We start from the raw sequence: 8,676 nt of genomic DNA on the forward strand, positions 1-8,676 counted from the left end.
TTTCCAATATTGAGAGGAGACTATGACCAATATTTTAAAATTTGATATTTTCATAAAGTTGCATGCAAGAATTCTAAGTAACTGAAATAAAGAGACCATTCTTTCAGACCAGACTTATAACCTGTCGCAAATACTAGATCTATAGGTTCCTGGTTAGACATTTCACTAGGTTATGTATCTTTTGATATCGGATATACTGTATTTTGCGACTTTACTAACATTACACAATGAGCTCACATATCAAATAATGAAATAACGAACACTAATGGTAGTAGTGAACAGTTTTTGCAAACAATCATTTCTCGGATCTTATCCAATCAGTCGCTATGGTGCTCAGTTAATAATTAACCTAATATTGTTAATTCGTTACTATCAATACTATTTAGCTTTACGGATAACGTTAATTAAAATACCGAATCGAGTGTAATTTTAGTACAGGATGAAAATGTTTTCGATACCAAAGCTTGATTAAAATATACTTGGTAAAAGATAGAATGCAGACTGAAATAGTGTTGACCAAAATTGATTAAACATGGTCTAGAATAATATTTCAAAAAATAAGCGATATTGTTGCCGCAGTCAAACCACGAATGGTTAATTAATTGATTTGATCTGATCTATTAAGTATATAAATCTCCACCACACTTGAAATAAGCAGTAAACATACTTACTTTAACTAATTTCGACCTCTGCTATGGCATTCAGTCATGAGATTGAATTCCAAGTCCGCTCATTTAATTGCAGGTAATGTGCGTATTACAAATTTCTAATCTCAAAATTTGACCGTAAAATATACAGAAATTCTAAGGCTTCTAAGGCGTATGAATAAATAATACTTAATAAAGTATGCCCAGGTCCACTTGACCCGTTTGATGACCAGAGAGACTGGTTTCTTCCATGTCCAGCAGTACGCAAAGGACTGCCATTATCTCTAGAATTTGAGTATAATCATGTTTTCAACTTGTGGCCTAACAAAATAGCAAAAGTTAAACCGTGGTTCGTTGCAACGAGTGAACTAATTTATAAACTTCACCTGCTCGTTCTCGGCCGGCCTTGTTTGACCGTTGTGGAAGTGTATGAATAAATTAGTGAATTATTAATAACAATTTTATTTATTTTAACGTTTTTTGGGAGATATTTTATGAAGGGTACATTTACTAGCTTTCATTGTATATTCATATGCATTCAAAAAATATCGCCCCCATGGTTAATAATCAAAATTACTCGTAGTGAAAAATTTGCAATAAACATTAATGTTAATGCTGATACTCATACTAGCGTACAGTTCCATCATTATTTTTGGACATTTTATTTGTTTTTAAGCTACTTCGCTAAATATGGATATTGTCAAGAATTAATCGAATATACAATTTTAATGGTTTTAAACAAATACATTAATATTAACAAAATCAAAATTTGTTTTCAACTTAAAAATGAATTTAAGTTTCCTCCTTTTTGGAGTTATATATAAAAGGAACAATATTACATAAACTAAGTCTATAAGTCTTTTTGTCAAGAACTCTATATTTTGAACACAAAAAATGATGGAATGGTCTTCATCTTAAAAACCAAAATGAAGCACAAACAATAATACTGTACTTCACTATTTTGTAGCCTTCATATCCTATACAAAGCATTTAGGTGTCGTGTGAAGTCTAACAGAAGCTACACTGTTTATATAAGCACGGGTGGCTGTTGATACCACGTCACGTATGCACGACTTAACCATGCATCAACACGTAATATTATTTTACGAGTGAAACGCTTCTATTCGGTACTCGAGTATCTTGTTACTGCTTTACAAAGTTTCAGCTTATAAAGTTTAAGTCAGTACGATATGCATAACTTTGAATTGTTATCGTTTATGAAACATCTTGGATAAAACACTTAAAAATACTGTGAGTTCGGAATAAAAATATAAGTTAATGACGTTTACTCGTATCGACAGCCATGAAGTTTCAGCTTATAAAGAAGTATTGAGATAATCATTACTTCGTTTTAGTCATGACTTACGTACTTCTTAATTAAAATAAGGCCGATAATATTTGATTTTTGCACTCATAGTTAATCACTAGGATTTCCTGTATCATGGAAGCTAGACAAATACACTACAATACACTACAAAATAGTCATAAAAATGTCATATAAGTATTCTGATCGTTTTCACCCAAATTATATCCTGGGCCCATTGTTTAGCATATACGTAACCTAACTAGGTAATAAGCATTTTAGCAAAAGCTAATGTAATATTTTTTTTTTTTATAATATAAGAGTATCAGACGAGCATGCAGTCCACCTGATGGTAAGTGGCTACTGCCGCCCATGGACATCTGTAATCAACCCCAGATAGGATTAGATATTCCTACCTGAGGTCGGCCACAGATGCGCCGCTACCCCTGAGGACTAAGCTGGAACGCCTCGGAAAAGTCTGTCTCCCTTACCACACCCTTCAAACCGGAACACAGCAGCGCCTAGCACTGCTGTTATTAGGTAGAAATAGGTGTGGCGGTGGTGCCGCCGGAGTCGAACCATAAAGGGTTCTACCACCTTCAAATATCCATATAAGCAACACTGGCTGTTCAGATGACGTCAAGTCACGTGTGAGGCTTAATATAGCCTTAACCTTGCCAACATGTAATATTATTTTATGAGTAAATCGCTTCTAGGCTTATGGAGATTACTGGAATATTTCGTGACAGCTTTATAAAGTCTCAGCTTATGGAGTATTATGTCTATATTCATTGTTTTGAAACGGAATGCTTTATGAAACATTTAAATCAAATTTCAAATGAAGTTTAACATTATTTTCTAGATTTACAGCAAAATAACATTTCCTGTATTGGTAATAACATTAATGCATAAAAACGACACCAAAACATTCAAATTTTAAATTTTTTTGTTGAATTGATGAACTATATAGCTAATAAACATTCTAGCAAAACCTAGTGTAATATAAGCACGGATTGCTGTTGAGACGTCACGTATGTGAGGCTTAATAGGCCTAACCCTGCCTAAAAGTAATATTATTTTACGAGTAAATCACTCTTAGACGGTAAAGACATTACTTAAGTATCTTAACTGCTTAATAAGTCACTGCTTATAAGTATTATACGCTTATAGTATCGCTATACTTCGTAATGTTTCTGATTGTTATTGCCACATAAAGTTTGGGCTTATTAAATTATAAGTGAATTCTAGTAGTATCTGAAAAATATATACGATATCATATTAATTACATGCCATTGAAAAGAAATCTTGACTATTGTATTGTATTTTTTCGTTAATATTCCTTAGATTCCCTCGTATGTGAAAGTAACACGTATGAAAAAAACCTTGCTGTAATTCTAACGAAAGGAGGGACAAGTAACACGTGGGATAACGAAAATTAGCATCATGTTATTATCATAAAAGGTTTTCGAATATTGCAAGTTACGACTTTTATAATAATTTAATCTATTTTAAGACTTTTATAATATTTTAGTAGACAGGACTTGTGTTACCTTGCGGATTTGTGCTCACAAGAATTAGACTAATTAGAGATTGATTATTAATAACGGATGTTAACATACTTACGTAATAATAGTTATCATCTACGTATGATATTATTTTACGCATATATGTTAAAGAGGAAAGAGAGTCATCTTGTTTCTACTTAACAAAGTCTCAGCTTATAAAATGTAAGTTCCTGTCGCATATATTGTTTTCTAGTTAAATATTTATGAAATGCTTGCTTGGCAAATCGAGTTCTCTCGCAATACGATATGGGAGATTTTTAACGGGTTGAGTTAGCAAACGAGCATTCTATCCATAGTGGCCCGGTGATGCTCTCATGCTTATGTGTGGATAAACTCGATTTCAAGGATCCATTTGATCAGACAGAAAAACTCATATTAAGGGTGATGTTATCTTATCGATAGAGGAAGGTCGCCAGTCGCCACTCTAATGAAAATAAATGTTACTATTTTCCTTAAGAACTTTCTATGCCAAACTTGTATACTTATCCAATGTACATTTTATAGCATATTCTTGCTCAAGCTAAACTAAAAGCATGTTTGCACGTACATATCGTCTCGTATACGTCGAGAATGAATAGACTTAACCTTACGACACGTAATATTATATTACCAGCACACTGCTTCTTACTTGGTAAGGAAATTTTATACCTTTATACAGAAAGAGGTTTTAACAAATTAGCTCATTCCCGCGACTTTGTCAAAGTGACTACAACTTGACACTGTAACTGTACCCTTAGTATGAGTTTTTACGTTTTTACAAAAATGACCGTTTTTGTATTTGTTTACGTATTTGCCCATATATTTCCAATCAGCGCCCCTAGCGAACTATATTAGAACTGAATGGAAACTCATACTAAGGGTACTGATCGGCCATTACTTACTTGTGCTATGTACTGAATAAAATAATCATTCTTTTATAAGTTCCATAAACGTTGAAGAAGGCTATTGTTAAAGGTTCCTCGAGAACTGACATTTCATAATGTCAGTGCGGTAGAATTCTGAGCTACAAATTGAAGAACACGAGTCTTGTATTGTAACGAGACACGACATACGAGCACTAGACAAATTCTAAATATTCTAAAATTATCAACCAAAATAAATTTCCTCAGTTACATCGTTCATAACTAACATTCATTAAAACCTAATAAGTTTTACCACAGTGCTTACACCTTAAGTATAACTTCATGCATCGCATTATGCAATAAGCCTCGTTAACTTGGAACAAACTGCCGAGAATTCTACAATTTTCCCGTCTATTCATACTCAGAAACTCCAGCTCCTTTGGAACCTTATTTTGAGGCGGTAATACTTAAAACAGACGGAATTTAATATTTCATAACGAGTTATATACTAAATAGAATCTAAGAGGTTTATTTCATATGATGGGTTTTTGCAAGTTCAGTGTTCCACCTGGGTAGTTGCTAAGAAACTAGAAAAGTTCTTAGAAACTACCACTGTTTGTTTCTTGAATTAAAGAGGAAAATAAGCGTATATTCCACCTGACAGTCAATGATCACTAGCGTTCATACATAATTATATTTAGTACTGAAAGTTATAATTTAAGTGCTACTTGAGATCGATTGTCAATTTGGAACTTAAATTGATCTTCCTTACCACCAATCCCTGTAGGTCCTCCTGAAGATTAAGATGAATTACATCGAGAAATTGAATTTATCTTAATAGACTCTTAAACTATAAAACATAACTGCTATAAGGAAGACATCATTTTAATGCGACTTTCGAAGAATTCTGTCACTGTGACAATAGCAAAAGAATCAGAAACCCAGCCAAAGTTTGCAAAGTATTCAAATATTTGGCAAAACTAAAAATACTTAATCAACTCGCAGCACGTAGGATCCTAGTTTTCAGAAAATTGCAGTTGGCACCGAGATTGCTCGCGAATAACTTGTGCAAGTATGCGTCGGGACGCTACCTGCGATTGCTGCTAACTGACTCCGAACCGGTGTTATTGCATTCTTCGCTAAGTTCCGGAATTTGCTGAAGATGAACGATTTTTGTTCGGATATTAAAATTATCGATTTTCTTACAAATTCCAGAATCCAAATAACTTCGAAAGACCAGAGGTAAAAATACCAAAACACCTACCTAGGTACCTAATAATTTATGTGAGAACCTCCATATTCAATCCCTTGAAAATCACCATAATACTGTCTCCATATGACCGACCAGGAAAAGCGCAATAGCGTCAATAAAAATGAAAAAAAGCATCTTAAATATTTGCTTCCTTTATTCTAACCATTTCTAACCAGATTAATACATGATTTAGAATAAACCCAAGAAAAACTAGTAGATAAAGAAAGAAATAAGCGGATAAGCAAGTTCGCGATGCAATCAGGTCGGAATCCGGTGGATCCTGCCCCGTGATCCGCGATCACGCTGTGATCACACGTGTTATAACGAGTTCTCAAAGAGGATGGATTTAGAGCAGATTCTTCAAATATTGTCACATAATAAGATATTTTATTTCAGAGCTTTTTTATTGAAGCTGAATTCTTGTAACTGTTATTTTGAAATAATTAATATGCGTTTTTAAGTTTGAGTATACGAATGTTATAAATGAATAAATAGTTATTTAGTTTCATTCTATAGATGCACAAATTTACACTAGGTATCTGAGAGTAATGTTATTAGTAAGAAGAACTTTAAACTTCAAGTAGGATACTGTTGCTGTGTTACTAAAAGTACCTGGATGACCGAGCTTTGCTCGGTGCTTTTTAACCGACTTCAAAAAAGGAGGAGGTTTCTCAAATCGAACGTATAAACGTTTTTTTTAACGACATTTTCTGAAAATAAAACCTAGCTAGATCTATTTATCGCCCCGAAGCCCCTTAAATACAAAATTTTAAGAAAATCGTTGGGCCCGTTTCCGAGATCGTTGATATAAATATATATTATACTAATTATTAGATAGATAGATAGATAGATATGTGTAATTGACTTACGATTTAAAATACAGGAGTCTATAAAAAGTTTGCGTTCTTTTGAAGTTGTAGTCAAAGGTGGAGGGAGGGAGGTGTTTATAAAACTAAATCTTTCAAACTCAAAACCGCGCAGGATCGTTAGTCCAAATAACATTAAGCTAAGGTTTTAGTCGAAACACAGTTCAAATATAAAATACCACTCACAAAAACATTTGAGTAAGTTAGCGAGGTACCGTCACACGAGCAGACGGTGCCGTGTATCGGCGTTCGCGCGATAAATCACTCGGTATCATACGCTGTTCGCAAACACGTGCGCTACGGATAATCTATTAGATTATTGAATCGGGGATTATTTTCTGGGTCGTCTGCTGAATATAAATAGTGGATTTATTTATGTTTTTCGTGTACCTCACTGATTTGGCTGGAAGCTTTTTCATGACCTAGTTCTGGGCATGTCTTATCAGATATTTTCTCGAAGAATAAATAATGCTGATAAATGGTAACAATCGATAGCTTTTGTAGCAAATAAGAATTCAAATTATCCTTATGTCTTTGCCTTTGTCTCGAGTCTCTGTCCATATCTGAGAAGTTCAACAATAACTAAATAGATCGGGATACATACTTGTAGCTGATCACAGATGGGATGCTAAAAGCCTTATAAATAAAGTATGTTAGAAGGATTCATACGAAGGATTCATCCATCTACCAGCCTGTATAGTTCCTATGCTGGGTATTGATATCGAATATTAAGTGATAGTAAGAGGAAGGAACATTCACTCCGGAGTTGAATAGATGACTGCTATGACTGAATTTAATACGAATTTCCTTCATCAGAAGACATGTTAATTGTTAAGTCAACGTTTGGGTTTTCTTTAGGACGAATAGCAGCAGTAATTTAGCAGTAAAACTTGTCAATATCACTAAGGAATCTAAGGATTCAAAATGTCCTATAAAAGTTGATCATTACAAAAACCATCCTCCTCCAATCTAGATTAGAGCGGCATGGTGGTCAACGCTTCCACTTTTACTCCAGTAGTTGAAGAAACCCTGTGTTTAGCTCAAGGATAAAAGGGTTGCCGTCCACTTCAGTATATATTAACTTACACAGGAATTTTGTTCTATCCATCTCCCAGATTTAATTAAGAAAAGTGCGAAAGTTGTGGTTCCTTAATCCGACACCAAGAGAGGATTATTTATTCATATGCTGGTAAATAGAACAAAACCAATACATTACGCTTCATCGCAATAATAATATGAGTGGTACCGTGTCGAACCCACGCAATGTATCTCGTGTTCACGATAAATCACCCGCTATCTATTAGTTTATTGAATCCGGGATTATTTCTCGGCTCTCTGCAGAATATAAATAGGAACGGTTCTGTAACAAAAGTTTGCGAAGGTGAAATTCGTTATTGATATTTTTAGGCTTGTAAATTAATTAACAGCTTGCCCACCAAAAGTATTACCAAAGGTACCAAAGGTGTTATTAAGAAAATTTCTTTATGCGAGCCATTTTTCGACTTTCGGTGGTTAAAAAATGTAAAGATTGATTATTAATAACGAGCGTTATACGTCTACTCCTATCTCTAAGTTATTGACACGAAAATGCAAATAGTATTAATAACATTTAATATAGTTTTGATATAGTTTCGGCATTAATGTATATGAGATGTAGCTTCTATTGTCTATGTATCAATGAAAATCTCGAAAATTTTATCCTGATGTTACTAAAACAGTATGCGTTAACTGTAAAATTAATTCATACATTAACGCTTAAATAATGTATACTTATAACAATTTATTACCAAAAAGGTTATTTGCATATTTAGATAAGAATGGTCTCAACGCTCGAGGTGAGAATCTGAGAACTCTAGACCGAGTATAGGGTGCTTCCACACTGAAGGGGTGAGTTTGTTGGATATGCAAACATGATTGTAATGAGTGTACATAAAAACGTAATGAATAATAACCTAGCGATTAGAAACTTGACATCTCAGTAGGGGATCCGAGGGTCGAATTGCGATACACGAAAACGATGAAGAAAGCTACTAAGTCTATACTTAGGACCATAAAATAATAAATAGTAACTGTCACTTTGTAGTTTATTATGGGGTATCCCAAAAACCAACAGATCTTAAAAGAAATAAAACGTGATTAAGAGATAAAAAATAATAAAATAACGAGAAAAAAATAATACAATAAAAATTCAATGTTTCATG

This window comes from Epargyreus clarus, unplaced genomic scaffold, assembly GCF_041222505.1.
Source record: "Epargyreus clarus isolate Ecla_fem2 unplaced genomic scaffold, WU_Ecla_fem_2.2 ptg000019l, whole genome shotgun sequence".
Classification (NCBI taxonomy): domain Eukaryota; kingdom Metazoa; phylum Arthropoda; class Insecta; order Lepidoptera; family Hesperiidae; genus Epargyreus; species Epargyreus clarus.